This window comes from Dermacentor andersoni, chromosome 2 (assembly GCF_023375885.2).
Source record: "Dermacentor andersoni chromosome 2, qqDerAnde1_hic_scaffold, whole genome shotgun sequence".
Classification (NCBI taxonomy): domain Eukaryota; kingdom Metazoa; phylum Arthropoda; class Arachnida; order Ixodida; family Ixodidae; genus Dermacentor; species Dermacentor andersoni.
This window is the reverse complement of record NC_092815.1, coordinates 157,949,315-157,966,454: the sequence shown is the minus strand read 5'-3', so window position 1 is coordinate 157,966,454 and position 17,140 is coordinate 157,949,315. Positions and strand designations below refer to the sequence as shown.

General features: G+C 43.6%; 1 long non-coding RNA gene across 1 annotated transcript in view; it reads right to left on the bottom strand.

Annotated features, from left to right (window-relative positions):
* Positions 1-12,255: 12,255 nt before the first annotated feature.
* LOC129387432 (uncharacterized) overlaps positions 12,256-17,140 on the bottom strand; it is a 66,104-nt gene continuing 61,219 nt past the window's right edge. The window contains exons 2-3 of the long non-coding RNA XR_011892857.1: positions 14,143-14,403; positions 12,256-12,777 (exon numbers count right to left, since the gene is read on the bottom strand). This is a non-coding gene — a long non-coding RNA (uncharacterized lncRNA). The remainder of the gene's footprint in view (positions 12,778-14,142; positions 14,404-17,140) is intronic.

Sequence of the window (17,140 nt, the reverse complement as noted above, 5' to 3'; positions counted from 1 at the left end):
TGCCCCATATGTGAGTACTGGTAACACACAGCTGTTGTACACTTTCCTTTTGAGGGATAGTGGCAACCTGCTGTTCATGATTTGAGAATGCCTGCCAAACGCACCCCAACCCATTCTTATTCTTCTGATTATTTCACTCTCATGATCCGGATCCGTGGTCACTACCTGCCCTAAGTAGATGTATTCCCTTACCACTTCCAGTGCTTCGCTACCTATCGTAAACTGCTGTTCTCTTCCGAGACTGTTAAACAATACTTTAGTTTTCTGCAGATTAATTTTCAGACCCACCCTTCTGCTTTGCCTCTCCAGGTCGGTGAGCATGCATTGCAATTGGTCTCCTGAGTTACTAAGCAAGGCAATATCATCAGCGAATCGCAAGTTGCTAAGGTATTCTCCATCAACATTTATCCCCAATTCTTCCCACTTCAGGCCTCTGAATACCTCCTGTAAACATGCTGTGAATAGCATTGGAGATATCGTATCTCCCTGTCTGATGCCTTTCTTTATAGGGATTTTGTTGCTTTCTTTGTGGAGGACTACGGTGGCTGTGGAGCCGCTATAGATATCTTCCAGTATTTTTACATATGGCTCATCTACACCCTGATTCCGTAATGCCTCCATGACTGCTGAGGTTTCGACTGAATCAAACGCTTTCTCGTAATCAATGAAAGCTATATATAAGGGTTGGTTATATTCTGCACATTTCTCTATCACTTGATTGATAGTGTGAATATGGTCTATTGTTGAGTAGCCTTTACGGAATCCTGCCTGGTCCTTTGGTTGACAGAAGTCTAAGGTGTTCGTGATTCTATTTGCGATTACCTTAGTAAATACTTTGTAGGCAACGGACAGTAAGCTGATCGGTCTATAATTTTTCAATTCTTTGGCGTCCCCTTTCTTATGGATTAGGATTATGTTAGCGTTCTTCCAAGATTCCGGTACGCTCGAGGTTATGAGGCATTGCATGTACAGGGTGGCCAGTTTCTCTAGAACAATCTGACCACCATCCTTCAACTAATCTGCTGTTACCTGATCCTCCCCAGCTGCCTTCCCCCTTTGCATAGCTCCTAAGGCTTTCTTTACTTCTTCTGGCGTTACCTGTGGGATTTCTAATTCCTCTAGGCTATTCTCTCTTCCACTATCGTCGTGGGTGCCACTGGTACTGTATAAATCCCTATAGAACTCCTCAGCCACTTGAACTATCTCATCCATATTAGTAACGATATTGCCGGCTTTGTCTCTTAACGCACACATCTGATTCTTGCCTATTCCTAGTTTCTTCTTCACTGTTTTTAGGCTTCCTCCGTTCCTGAGAGCCTGTTCAATTCTATCCATATTATAGTTCCTGATGTCCGTTGTCTTACGCTTGTTGATTAACTTAGAAAGTTCTGGCAGTTCTATTCTAGCTGTAGGATTAGAGGCTTTCATACATTGGCGTTTCTTGATCAGATCTTTCGTCTCTTGCGATAGCTTACTGGTTTCCTGTCTAACGGCGTTACCACCGACTTCTATTGCGCACTCCTTAATGATGCCCACAAGATTGTCGTTCATTGCTTCAACACTAAGGTCCTCTTCCTGAGTTAAAGCCGAATACCTGTTCTGTAGCTTGATCTGGAATTCCTCTATTTTCCCTCTTACCGCTAACTCATTAATCGGCTTCTTATGTACCAGTTTCTTCCGTTCCCTCCTCAGGTCTAGGCTAATTCGAGTTCTTACCATCCTGTGGTCACTGCAGCGCACCTTGCCGAGCACGTCCACATCTTGTATGATGCCAGGGTTAGCGCAGAGTATGAGGTCTATTTCATTTCTAGTCTCGCCGTTCGGGCTCCTCCACGTCCACTTTCGGCTATCCCGCTTGCGGAAGAAGGTATTCATTATCCTCATATTATTCTGTTCCGCAAACTCTACTAATAGCTCTCCCCTGCTATTCCTAGTGCATATGCCGTAATCCCCCACTGCCTTGTCTCCAGCCTGCTTCTTGCCTACCTTGGCATTAAAGTCGCCCTTTAGTATAGTGTATTTAGTTTTCACTCTACCCATCGCCGATTCCACGTCTTCATAGAAGCTTTCGACTTCCTGGTCATCATGACTAGATGTAGGGGCGTAGACCTGTACAACCTTCATTTTGTACCTCTTATTAAGTTTCACAACAAGACATGCCACCCTCTGGTTAATGCTATAGAATTCCTGTATGTTACCAGCTATTTCCTTATTAATCAGGAATCCGACTCCTAGTTCTCGTCTCTCCGCTAAGCCCCGGTAACACAGTACATGCCCGCTTTTTAGCACTGTATATGCTTCTTTTGTCCTCCTAACCTCACTGAGCCCTATTATATCCCATTTACTACCCTCTAATTCCTCCAATAACACTGCTAGACTCGCCTCACTAGATAGCGTTCTAACGTTAAACGTTGCCAGGTTCAGATTCCAATGGCGGCCTGTCCGGAGCCAGGTATTCTTAGCACCCTCTGCAGCGTCACAGATCTGACCGCCGCCGTGGTCAGTTGCTTCGCGGCTGCTGGGGACTGAGGGCTGGGGTTCGATTGTTGTATTCATATAGGAGGTTGTGGCCAAGTACTGCACCAGGGTGGCCAATCCTGCTCTGGTGAGAGAGTGCGTTACCGGTTCTGGTCACCGGGATCAGGCGGCACTCCAGGCCTGTTTGTGCAAGTTTCTCAACACACGGTTTTTTTTTTTGTATTTTCCGGTGGAGAATTGCGCGGCACCGGGATTTGGATCACGGCCCTCTTGCACTGGAGACGGATACTCTACCGTCCCCGTAGGAGTTAAATTAAAAATTAATTTATGGGGTTTTACGTGACAAAACCACTTTCTGATTATGCACGCCGTAGTGGAGGACTCCGAAAATTTCGACCACCTGGGGTTCTTTAACGTGCACCTAATTCTAAGTACACGGGTGTTTTCGCATTTCGCCCCCATCGAAATGCGGCCGCCGTGGTCGGGGTCCGATCCCGCGACCTCGTGCTCAGCAGTCTAACACCATAACCACTGAGCAACCACGGCGGGTCCCGCAGGAGTTGTACGCCTCATTTAACCTACAGTGGTTCCCTATTTGATCAGTCAAGGTGGACCAATCTGAGCTCGGTTATACCGCATGGATGGCACTCGGCTAGAGAACGTGGTATTTATGACCTGCACATGTGAGGCCATACATATTTGAAGATATATATTTTTCTTTTTTTTTCTTTCTTTAGGAGGGTTCCCGTACAGTGATAAAATAAAGGAAAAGACATTAAAAGAAAGAAAAAAAAGAAAGAAAAAGAGACGAAAAAAAAAGGAACATAAGAGGTGATTTGAACTCGTGACCCTTCGATGTTGCCCGGAAAGATAGCTCAGTCGGTTGGTTCGTCAGGCCCCAGGCTACTTTCAAGCGCCACAGCTCCTGCTCCGAGCCTCACACTTACGTGGAAAGAGACTCATGTTGTCCGAGATATACTTTCTAGGAAAAATGGCCGCTCGAGGAGAAGAGCGAACTCGAGCGGCTTTAGAGGCTAGGAAAACTGCCTTAAAATATGTAGACTTGAGGGAAAGCTTCGTTAACAAACTATAACACGGCAATCAGCACTCGAATACGACGAGAGAAATTACTGAGACGTGGAAAATTCCCTTGAAAAAAAATCTGGTTTGCGAGATGAATGCTTGTATGTATTGAACCTCTTAAAAGATGAGGAGGGAAATATGCGCTCACCGAGAGGGCATCGTCAGCACCAGACCACCACAAGGTACCTTACAGAGATGTGGAGAGCTTCGCGGCCGGAACGAAGCCTCCCCTCTCCGCCGGCCAAGAGGGGAAAACGCGCTTTCCGATCGCTCAAGATTGCGCGGACAAAGCATAACTTTAGCGTCTAGGAAAAGCTTAACCAGGTGCGATGGCGGCACGCATAGCGTGGGAAGCTAGCCGCCAGAATAACTATACCAAGGACTGCTGCTGACGAGGGCGAAATACCTTCGTGTAATTATAATAACCCTAATAGGACTACTTTCGAAAGAAAAAAAAAGGAAACGGCCCAGAGGGCTATACTACGAGAGCTATGACTGATAGTTTTCTATATATATATATATATATATATATATATATATATATATATTCCTCTCACCTATGGGATCGCATGCGCGCGCTGTTGCTTTGTCTCTTCGTGTAGTAGTTAAGAGAGCCAGTTTAAGGGCGGAGAAGAAGAAAGGAAAGAAAAGCAAAAACTGCAGCGCCGTGGTTTTAAAGCGCACCCGTGGTAGAGAAACGGAATGCGATATAAGCGTGCGTAGCCATGATACGCACACGACAAACTACCTTAAAATATTTAGACTTGAGGGAAAGCTTCGGTAACAAACGATAGCACAGCAATCAGCACTCGAATATAATTATAACCCTAATACTAATTGTAAATATTCATCTCATCTATGGGATCTAATGCGCGCGCTGTTGCTTTGTTCTGTGTGTAGTAGTTAAGAGAGCCAGTTTAAGGGCGGAGAAGAAGGAAGAAAAGGAAAGTCTCTGAAGCAAAATTACAGCGCCGTGGTTTTAAAGCGCACCCGTGGTAGAGAAACGGAAGGCGATATAAGCGTGCGTGGCCATGATACGCACACGACAAAGTGCCTTAAAATATTTAGACTTGAGGGAAAGCTTCGTTAGCAAACGATAGCACGGCTATCGCTATAGAGCTATAGAGCTCTATAGAGCTATCGCTATAGAGCTAATTTAATATTTCGGCCAACATCTCACGGACCTCGTCTCGCGGCTTTCACCCATTAGGCATTCAGACGAAAACATTTAATTGTAACGAATGCGAGCAAACACTCACATTCCTGGTAAAGGTGCTCAAATCTGTTTTGTAATCGAACGTACTACTGGATATTATTAAGCCCTGTGGATACTCTTAACGTCTTACAATATCAAAAATGGCTTTATGTGGGTCACCTATAATAATAATAATAATAATAATAATAATAATAATAATAATAATAATAATAATAATAATAATAATAATAATAATAATCATTAGCCTAGTTACGCCCACTGCAGGGCAAAGGCCTCTCCCATATTCCTCCAACTACCGCGATCATGTACTAATTGTGGCCATGTTGTCCCTGCAAACGTCATAATCTCATCCGCCCACCTAACTTCCTGCCGACGCCTGCTACGCTTCCCTTCCCTTGGAATCCAGTCCGTAACCCTTAATGGTCATCGGTTATCTTCCCTCCTCATTACATGTCCTGCCCACGCCTATTTCTTTTTCTTGATTTAAACTAAGATGTCATTAACTCGTGTTTGTTCCCTCACACAATCTGCTCTTTTCTTATCCCTTAGCGTTACACCCATCATTCGTCTTTCCATAGCTCGTTGTGTCGTCCTCAAGTTAAGTCGAACGTTTTCGTAAGCCTCCAGGTTTCTGCTCCGTACGTGAGTACTGGTAATACACAGCTGTTATACGCTTTTCTTTTGAGGGATAATGGCAATCTGCTTTTCATGAACTGCGAATGCCTGCCGAACGCACCCCAGGCCATTCTTATTCTGATTATTACATTGTCATGATCCGGATCCGCGGTCACTACCTGCCCTAAGTACATGTATTCCCTTACCACTTCCAGTACCTCACTACCTATCGTAAATTGCTCTTCTCTTCCGAGACTTAAACATTACTTTAGCTCTCTGCAGATTAATTTTTAGACCCACCCTTCTGCTTTGCCTCTCCAGGTCAGTGAGCATGCATTGCACTTGGTCCTCTGAGTTACTAAGCAAGGAAATATCATCAGCGAATCGCAAGTTACTAAGGTGTTTTCCATTAACTCTTATCCACAATTCTTCCCAATCCAGGTCCCTGAATACCTCCTGTAAACACGCTGTGAATAGCATTGGAGAAATCGTATCTCCCTGCCTGACGCCTTTATTTATTGGGATTTTGTTGCTTTCTTTGTGGAGGACTACAATGGCTGTAGAGCCGCTATAGATATCTTTCAGTATTTTTACATACGGCTCGTCTACAGCCTGGTTCCGTAATGCCTCCATGACTGCTGAGGTTTCGACAGAATCAAACGCTTTCTCGTAATCAATGAAAGCTATATATGAGGGTTGGTTATATTCCGCACATTTCTCTATCACCTGATTGACAGTGTGAATATGGTCTAGTGTTGAGTAGCCTTTACGGAATCCTGCCTGGTCCTTTGGTGGACAGAAGTCTAAGGTGTTCCTGTTTCTATTTGCGATTACCTTAGTAAATGCTTTGTAGGCAACGGACAGTCAACTGATCGGACTATAATTTTTCAAGTCTTTGGTGTCCCCTTTCTTATGGATTAGGATTATGTTAGCGTTCTTCCAAGATTCCGGTAGACTCGAGGTCAAGAGGCATTGCGTATACAGGGTGGCCAGTTTATCTAGAACAATCTGCCCACCATCCAACAAATCTGCTGTTACCTGATCCTCACCAGCTGCCTTCCCCCTTTGCATAGCTCCCAAGGCTTTCTTTACTTCTTCCGGCATTACTGGAGGGATTTCGAATTCCTGTAGACTATTCTCTCTTCTATCATCGTCGTGGGTGCCACCGGTATTGTATAAATCTCTATAGAATTCTTCAGCCACTTGAACTATCTGATCCATATCAGTAATGATATTGCCGGCTTTGTCTCTTAACGCATACATCTGATTCTTGCGTATTCCTAGCTTCTTGACTACTTTTAGGCTTCCTCCGTTCTTGACAGCGAGTTCAATTTTATCCATATTATGCTTCCTTATGTCAGCTGTCTTACGCTTGTTGATTAACTTGGAAAGTTCGGAATTATGGGGTTTTACGTGCCAAAACCACTTCCTGATTATGAGGCGCGCCGTAGTGGAGGACTGCGTAAATTTCGACCACTTGGGGTTCTCTAATGTGCCTCTAAATCTAAGTACACGGGTGTTTTCGCATTTCGCCCCCATCGAAATGCGGCCGCCATGGCCGGGATTCAATCCCGCGACTTCGTGCTCAGCAGCCGAACACCATAGCCAATGAGCCACCACGGCGGGTAACTTGGAAAGTTCTGCCACTTCTATTCCAGCGGTACGGTTAGAGGCTTTCATACATTGGCGTTTCTTGATCAGATCTTTCGTCTCCTGCGATAGCTTACTCGTATCCTGTCTAACGGAGTTACCACCTGCTTCTATTGCAGAGTCCTTAATGATGCCCATAAGAGTGTCGTTCATTGCTTCAACACTAAGGTCCTCTTCGTGAGTTAAATTCGAATACCTGTTCTGTAGCTTGATCCGGAATTTCTCTATTTTCCCTCTTACCGCTAACTCATTGATCGGCTTCTTATGTACCAGTTTCTTCCGTTCCCTCCTCACATCTAGGCTAATTCGAGTTCGCACCATCCTATGGTCACTGTAGCGCACCTTGCTGAGCATGTCCACATCTTGTACTATGTCAGGGTTAGCGCAGAGTATAAAGTCCATTTCATTTCTTGTCTCGCCATTCCATTTCTAGTCTCGGCCACCTTTCAGCAAACAGATAAATAAATAAGTTTACCTTCCAAAAACTAATCTCCATATCAAAGAACTTAGACTGCTCTAAGCAGAGAACACTGTAAACGAAAATTAAGCCACCTGGAAATTTTTAACAGGTTACGTGCGCTAAAATCTTACCATCCTCGAATATTTACTCCGACATATAGGAGCAATACAGCGGCATTTCCTCGTTTGACTTCGTTGGCTAGCTGTGGGAGGATTAAGGCGACATACGACGCGATTTTATGCTTCAAAATATTGTTCTTCTGTAAAAACTCCGCAAAGGGGGTTTAAAAAACTGCCCTACCGAAACAGGTTGGTCACGTGGCGCTTCCCATGAGGTTGTGCGCTGCGCTAGCTTCCGGCCGCGTTCGGCGGAGTTCGCAGCGCTTATGGATAACGGTTTGTTAACATCTGTGAAGAGGCGTTCCGTGACAGCTTTTCGTCAATTTGTTTCCCGTATTTCCTTCCAGAAAGTTTGACAGGCGTGCCTGAAGCTCACTCTATCTCAGCTTCATGTACGTTAGCTGTGATCACTTTGCTGACAATGATGAATGCAAAAGCAAACGTTTTCAAGTACGGAAAAGGGCTTACCTTGAAGCTGCTAGTTATACTCGTGATGCTGGCTCAGGGTTCCGACTATGCTTTCATGTTGCGTGACCTTGGCTTCCGTTCTTCATTGCGTAAAAGCGGACCTTTATGTCCATGTGAGTATATGCTGACAACATCCGGTATAATGTTTGAAAGGACCGTGCAGCAATGACAAAAGCAGCCCCTGTTCGAGCGACGGCATCCGTGCGAGCCGTACATGAATGGCATATTCAAAATTCGTTGCGACGCTGTGTTACCAATGAGAAATACCGGAGTGCAAGCAACTGTTTTTATGTATCCGTGTAGGGATGTCCTCGGCCAAGAAAACGGCAGGACATAAGTATGCGCACTGTAAATAAAGCTTCTTACTGAGCGATTTGAATCGAATTTTTATTGCGCACTTGTGCTTTGGTCACGTCGTTGCTGCCCATATTGGATTAACATTATGCTCTATCACAGACACTGATTTAGAAGCTTGCCTGCTGGCTGCGAGTGTAAGGCTTCGTTCACCAGATCAGCGATGTAGCTCGTTTTTACTACCTGTGAAACAACGTGTTAAATATTCACAAGGTGCTAAATTGGTGCAATATTAACCAGCTCAATATAAAATACTCTAAAACTAAATTTGTTTTATTCACGTCCCACCAACACGCATACGCATTCCTCCGCTCTACCTTGGTAATAATCTTATCGCGCAAAGAACTTCCTGTAACTATTTGGATGTGGAACCTAATTCTAACCTTAAATTTTATCAACACATAGCCAACGTTAGGCAGAAGGCCACATACGGAATAAGGACAATTTCTCAACCTCTGGATGTATATAACTAGAAAACACTACTGTCTTTATACTACTGATTTATCAATTCACATATAAACTATTGCTTTGCATGCTGGAACAATACGTATCGTATCCACTTACAATCATTACAAGTATTACAAAACCGGGCTGTTTCAATAATTACATTCAGTACTGACCATTTCAATTAAAAACAGTTATAACATAACTATGACATTCTTACTGTGGACAAACATATTAACTTGAGTCTTGGTACATTTTTATACCGACAACTACATAACGCTCACCGCAACAGTCCGATACATCATTCTTGTCTAATGAATACTAATCTTACACAATTTGCTCGAAACAATAATTTTATTCTTCTCAGGGTACACACAAATTATCGTAAGCAGAGCATCCATTTTTCGTTCGTTTCCTTCTGGAACATACTACCTCCTACTATTAAGTCTTGAAAATCATTTCAATGGAAACGAAAACTAAAAGACCACATTTTATCATCGGCAACCACTTGTGTTATTTTTTCTCGCTTCCATATGTACATTTTACTATGCTACACAAATAAAAGTTCTGTTGGTGATGTCTCATTAGCCATTTCCTTTCATAATGGCCTTATAGTTCTGTAATTTGTCGAATGTATGAATAATTTTACTTCTTTACTAGCATCTGTGCTACTGAATTGTATTAGTACCGCTAAACCTAATCCAATACTACGTTTGCTATTTTTTATATTTTACATTCGTTGCAACTGTTTATATTTTTACTTATGCGCTGTACAGGAGGCCTCGGGACCTCCTCCTGTACATCACTCCCTTGTACTGTAGCTTCTCTATTAATAATAAAACCTCTTTCATTCATTTAGTCATTCATTTCTTGGATGCTGAGGAAGTAGTGCGGTCTAAAAAATGTATGACTAGGCACTTTTGGATGTTACATAGGCTGCTGCGGGTCATGCTCGCACGGAATGAATCCTTGCTACGCTACCACTATTTCGCACAAATTTTGTCATGAAGCACACGTACTTACATTTCTGTTGCTTACTGTAACTAACACACTACTTTTTGGCCGCGAACGCCGGCAGTTTGCGCAGTCGCTTCAGAACTCACAAATTGTCAGGCTACATTTGAAAAATTATGCCAATAGCTTTTTTCTCACTATTCTGAATTAAGTTTTGTGTTGATTGAGGTATTCTGTTAATTTCAGATAGGTAGATATCGTAATAGCGAGAATGTTAGTCGTAATTATGAAAACAGCATAGCTGCTCACTAGGCAGTTTCGAGGCACAAAGTATCGTGGCTATATATACTGGCAGCGTTGCCTCTTGTGTGCCGCGTGTATGTCTCAAATGTTTATGTATGGCATGTCTTATGTGCTTTCATTAACTTCTGTTGTTGAATTTGACGTCGTCTTGTGTGCATGTTTCGAAATTTGACCAGTAGCCCCTGCATATAAAAATCCTCACCCAATCTGACGTGATACCTCCTTTTTACTCCCGTTGTGCCTCAAAAAGCTCCGTCCAGTGCAAAGTAAAAAATAATAAAAAAGAAAAAAAAAACTCCCATGGTGCCACCCAAAATTTCCGCTCACAGGGAGTAAAATTCTGCTGCAATCATATGCAGTATAATAAACTCCCAACCAGGGGGTCGTTAGAGGACAAAAATCATACTGCCACCCGAGAATTAGTTCCGCTTACAGTGAATGACTCAGCAACAGCTCTTATAACCTGTGAATGCCATATATGAGCGCTTCCAGGAGAGATGGAGGCAAATTTATAATACGAGAAAAGCTCAGGTTTCGGATCTCCAAGAGAAGTGCGCTATCTGCAAGACTACCATACTCAGGTGTTGCCGGCATAGCTGCAGCATGCCAATTATTGGAAAGAGGTAACCGCTGTACATGGTTTCATGCTTTTGAACTGCAGTTCCCGCAGCATTTAAGTTTTGAAAGCTGCGTCACCTGTCGGAGCTTGTTTCATTGTAAATGCAACTGGTTAGCTACAATGCAACTGAATCATAGGAGGCGTTACTGAGTAAACAATGTAATCGTCAAATTTCGAAATTACTAAATAACGTGATTCAGTATAAGTACTTAGGCATGTACAAGTAATTCATAAGTTAACGTAACACTGACCAAGACAGCCTCAAATAAATGTTTTCAAATTAATTATCGCATTTGCTGTAAAAATATGCTATATTACTTTCGGCAAACAGCTACGAACACTACATTGCACAATGTTCGAGTATGCTAATATATGGCAAGCCTGAGCGTGCTGAAGCTTTACATAAATTTTAAATTCCATAACGTGTACGAATAACTCATGCGCAGATGAATGTGACTGCATAAAAAGGTAAATAAGATAAATGCGTGTGTGTGGTCTAGGCTACACTTTTGTTCAGGTAATACGAAAAACTCACACATATGTCGTAAAACATAAGAAATTAGTTTTTTCTTCCCATTCCCACTTTGCATAACGCGTATGTTTAGTACACATTCCGTTTCACTACACCCCTCGTTTAAATATACCATGACCGCTGGTCTTTTAGGCATTCTGGATGAACTAACATTGTCTGGGGTACAAGTACTTTTGAAGGCTCGTCTCCACAGTTCGAATACACGTCGGCAACTGTATTTCACCTAGTACCTCACAATCTGGAGAAACATTTCTGTACCAGCTGTGGCTCGGCGTGGAATTCACAATTACGTATTCCTTCCGCACTGCTATAGCGACCATCCTGCTTGCAACAAATTCGGCTACAAGTCTGTCAAGCGTCACTTCTCGGGAGGTCCTCGTGATGGTATGGCAACAAAATTGCTTTCGATGGTGCTTGGCAAGCTATATCTATTGTCCTCTGGTGAAGAACGGAGTCCTAGGACACCGTATGGTCTAGACCATGTTCTACACATTAGGCTTTGAACGCATTGCCCCAAAATTGAAGGACATTGTGGATTGAGCGACCGACTCTGAAATTTGTAGCGCGTTGGATCAGGTTTATGTGCAAATTTTTAGTCTCTTTTATGCTTTTTTTCCTTCTATCCTTTTTTTCGTTTAGACCGTTCACCAGCCCAGGGTAGCCAGCCGCTACGTACACTGGCTAATCTGCCTGTTGTCCTCGCTTTTATTCTTCCTCCTGCCCCATAGTTGATATGCGCACTCATTTGAGGAAGCAATATGGAAAGGAACATGTGACGATTCTCTTGAATGCGAGATAATGCTAAAGTGGCAGTAGACGCAGCCAGAACTAGTCAGGAAATAATGCTGAAGACGCAGTCAGGGCCGGCAAATGTGCAGAAGTCCGCCGCATATCTCTCCGATTTTGCACATGCCAATCTCCTGCTAAAGTAGCAAAAAGAAAAGGCCAGGGTAGAATAAATGTGGTACGAAACACCTCATTTTTATTCATAGAAAATGCCATCAAAGCTGTTAGATAATTCCAGAAATTGCAAATAGGCCCTTCTACACTTGTCGGCTTACTTTTCAATTAGCCACGCAGACCGCCCCTTAGAAGGTCCGTCTGCATGGTCCGTCATTTCAAGTCCGCGTGGTCTGTGTGGTCCGTCATCAAGGCCCGTCGTCATCAAGGCCCGTCGTCATCAAGGCCCGTCGTCATCAAGGCCCGTCGTCATCAAGGCCCGTCGTCATCAAGGCCCGTCATCATCAAGGCCCGTCGTCATCAAGGCCCGTCGTCATCAAGGCCCGTCATCATCAAGGCCCGTCGTCATCAAGGCCCGTCGTCATCAAGGCCCGTCATCAAGGTCCGTCATCAAGGTCCGTCATCAAGGTCCGTCATCAAGGTCCGTCATCAAGGTCCGTCATCAAGGTCCGTCATCAAGGTCCGTCATCAAGGTCCGTCATTTGCCTTCGGGCGCCTTAGGGGTTTCATTGTTTGATGTGCCTGCAAACAGAAAGATTCTTCGTAAGTAACTGACCCGATAGAGTAGTGCAATGGATAACGCAGTAAAATGTTGTTGGAGCGCTGCCAGAAGAATGCGTACTTCAGATTTTCAAGCACAAAGGATCCCAAAAGCAATACTCGTTTTTTTTCAACCAACAAAGTGACGTCATAAAGCGAGCAGTTGTGGTCTGGAATGAGCGCGCGTTTGTGCTCGAATGCGTGACCACAAGCCTAACTTTGTGCATTTTATTATGTAGAACCTTATTTCTTTACTTAAAGACATAAAGCATGTTTGATTGACTACAGCAATTGGGGCAATTCTAGCTAAGAAATGCGTTTTTTGCCAAAAAAGATTACACGATGCGTATGCTAAGCGCGCAAATTTATTTGTGTGTTTGCTGAAGTGCTGCGCCAGAACCGCAGTTGCTTTCAGTTTAAAAGTTTGAGGGTGCTCGGAACATTCACCACCTCTTGCGGCCCACTACAACTCTTCAATAAGTGGAAATACGCATGTATTCACCTGCAACATATATGTTGATCTTATAACCCTCCTTTCATAAGTTTTGGGCCTCCAATAATTTTGGGCCTTTGCACGCCCTCCCGCGCTGCTGTATCTTGAAAGCCATCTGCGACAGGCACAAAGTCCGCCGCGCACTGTTAATTAAGCACGGAGGTCAATTCGGTTACTGCTGCTGCCGCGCTTCCTCACTCCGGCATTTTGACAGCGAGTTTCTGCTGTCACCAAACGACATGTGTTCGTGTTTGCTTGTACGCGCGTTACACCATGCTTGTTAATTGAGTTAGTATGTCAATGTTTACAAGTTTGTACGGCCGATAAAACTACTATCCTTACTTTGTATATCTGTCCACTAATTTGCTATTGAAATTGATGCTTCGCCTTTTGGGCCAATCTGGGGTTTTTTGCTACAACCAGTGTGTAATTGCTATGTGTGAGAATGTAGAAATGAAATTGGGCAGGAACCTGGGCTTAAGCTAATGGGCATTCAAACATGATACACGCGCCAATACAAGTGTCAAATTGTAAAGCTAAATTTTTTTTTTCAAATTGTTTGAGAATGTACGAGTTTAAAAGCCCACGGCGTTATCAGGTTCTTTTATGCTTTTCCATGAAGCTGCATTAGCTTTGAAAATCGCGAGACTGCTATGTGTTGAACATAAACTGTCGTTATTCTTTTAATGTGTGAACTACACTGTATTTGGCAGGTAAAACGCCATAATTTATTGTTTCAATAATTACAGTTATTATTCATTGATTAAATGAATTTCGCGGTCGTGTTTGGTGACGAACATAAACAATATTTTATCACAGACTCGGCCCCAATGGAGACAAGCACTGACACTAACCTGTTTCTTCTTTTTTATCGTCTGGCAGCAACGAAAGAGTAATGACTCCTGCTGTGCATCCGATGGCAGCCAGTCCTAGTCCAGCTGTTACCACCAACGGTGCAAAGGGACCAGCAACCACGGCTGCTGGAAGCAATACTCCAGCTGCTATGCCTGTCACCAGCTGGGCAGTGTTTTTGTCCTTGTCACTAGTGTTTGGCATCTTGGTGGCACCGACTCGCTCTGTGTCGCTCCTCTTGCGAATAACCTCTCTTTCAAACCCTACAAAAGGAATCAAAATAGACTGTTACGATATGCAAGTGTCGAAAGGCACTTATTGGGCCTTTGCATGCTACAAGCAAGCGCTGAAATTGTATAGCTGAAAGAAAAGTTCTTGGTTATCTAAGATATTTGTGCAAAGGCAGGTGCACAATGGCGCTTGTTCTTTTGACGGGGATTCTTTTGATAGTTCTTTTGACAGGGATACTTTCACCGAGAGAGCAATATTGCCATTCGAGATTGCTGGCTAGTGGTTTGCGGTCCTATGCTACCGCGGTTTGAGGTAGTACACTAAGACAGGGCTTACACTATCACGTACTTTACAGTGGGAAAGATAATGCCCACCCAGCAAACTTTCCGGGCATGAAGCCTTTTACGTTGAAAGTAGCTATACAATAGTGGTTATCAGGCGCCGCAGGAAATCCGTCAAGCAAATACACGCCACAGAAACTAGCTTCTCGTGTGTCCGTGTGTGTTGCAGGGCTAAAGTATGCGCAGCGTTCCCTTTTTCTGGTTGTTGGGGCAGCCACCGACACACATGCACGAGTAACAGATGAGTATCGGCAGTACATCGCACTTCTCTGCTAAATCGGTAAGCAAGCAGCACAGCAGGTGCGGTAAAGACAGGTCTTTGAAACAGCCGAACAGGCGAACAGGCGCCACAAATACAACGAGAAGGCAGCACCTGGTGTCGACTGTAGCGGCGTGGCTGGCACCCTCTCTACGTAGCCATAAATAATCTGGTCTATGCTACCCATTACAAATTTAGCCAAAGTGAAATTAGCTGCAGTCGGCCTTTATCATGAAGCTCCAGCTCAGGAGATATAACCTGTATACAAGGCGATGAAGAAATTATTTTCCAGCGAAACCTTCCTGGCCTCTTCTAAGGGGCTTGACGTTCGTTGTCGCTTTGTTGCGGTGACAAATATATGAGCCCTACAAGCAGATTCTCTTTCAGCGCAACGTTTCATACATATTTATATGTTCACCCATACCGTATACGCAAGCTACATGCAATACTATTCAGCCTCCAAAGTTGCTCAATCCAGGTCTCAGGTTCATTTAATTATTTCTAAGAGTTATTGTTTAGAATAGGAGCATGTGAGAAAACATGAATTCCCCTCACAACACCCGTCCGTTATCTTCACCCAGTAATTTTGTCATATGCCGTCTCAGGTTAATCAAAATTGGAAAGCAATTTCAGTGCTCACAGTCTGAAGGTGATGTAATTTAGCTAACACTGCCCTTTAAAGGCAGCGCAGTGGTAATGGCGTGTTAAAGATTTTCACAGATATTCTGGCAAACCGGTGAAAAGTCGCACAGCGTGTAATTACAGCGTGCCGAAGTTTCAGTAGCGCGAAACATTGCGTGTAATTACAGCGCAGCGAAGTTTCAGCGTAGCGCGAAACATTGGTATTGCTGCGAGTGCTTCCATCTTCGGGCAAAACATCCAATTTTTCTCATCCAGCTGAAGCTTTCACTCTATAAAGAATACGAGCTAGATGCCCATAAATGCTTGCGAACCCGGTTACTTCAGTGCCAGAACCCGGTTCTCTGCCCAGTATGCTATGGATCGATGCATATCCATGCAGGATAGGAACTCGAAATAGCACATTTGCCAACTTCAATCGAGTAACTATATAGGCGAATGCTTTGGCACGTTTGGAGCGCGAGTCGCTTTGCATGGTAAAAATTTGCTGGTAAAACTGAAAACTACGGAGTAAAATAACAAAAAATATTATATTTAAGCCAATGCAATTGTGCGGCAAATCATCTATAGTCCGATATGCTCAAACTCGGAAGGTGTTGGCTGAATTGCGATTTTACGGTGCCAGCGGAAAATACTGGATGCAGCTGGGAGGCCGCGTTCAGTGAAGCTTTTATTCACGCGTGCGAATGACTAAGCGTTGTGGTCTGAGTTGGCATGTAAGTGTCTCAAAATATTCTAACCCTTAACATATGTTCCGCAAAGTCCAGCACCACCGATGCTGAGGCTGGTTGTGGGAGGCATTTACCGGCGAAATGCACAGCTCGTTTCCTACTGTTATGATGTGCTGATTTGTCTTGCACTTACAAAGTTTTACTTACACCAAGTCCTGCTATGTAAACCTGTATAATTTCTTGTTCAATACACACAGCATCAAATTTGATGAGGTTTGTCACAAATAAACGAATAGAACTGCAGGAACATATAAAGTACATTTTTTTATTGATAGCATCAGATTAAGAGGAACATTCAGAATTGCGAAAGAAAAAACTCCAGGAACAACTTTTCAACTGTAACTCAATGATTAATGACGATATCCCACTTATGTGTAATCTCTTAAGCAAAATTACACACTTTTGCCACACAACAATAATCGCCATCTTTCTTGTCCGCATTTCCTTTCTTTAACGCGGCGAGCCCAGTACTTTCCAGTAACAAATGGCATGCACGTTATCAGCATGGCATATCATTCCCCAACAGAAAAGTAGAGGGTGCGGCGTTTTCAAGAGAGGAAACGCAAGCAAGGCAGATGACGATTATTCTTGTGTGGCAGAGACACACCCCAATGGGTGTAACTTTGTCTAAGAGTGTACTGCTCTTATTAAGAGCTTCAAACCAAACAACTTGATTTATCATGCGCACACCATTCACGAATGCACAGCTTTTTGCGCGTAAGACATTTCCGAAACCTTGCTAAGCATTCTAACATACTTACGTAAGCAACAGACATATGCAGGGTGTTTCACGTAGCTT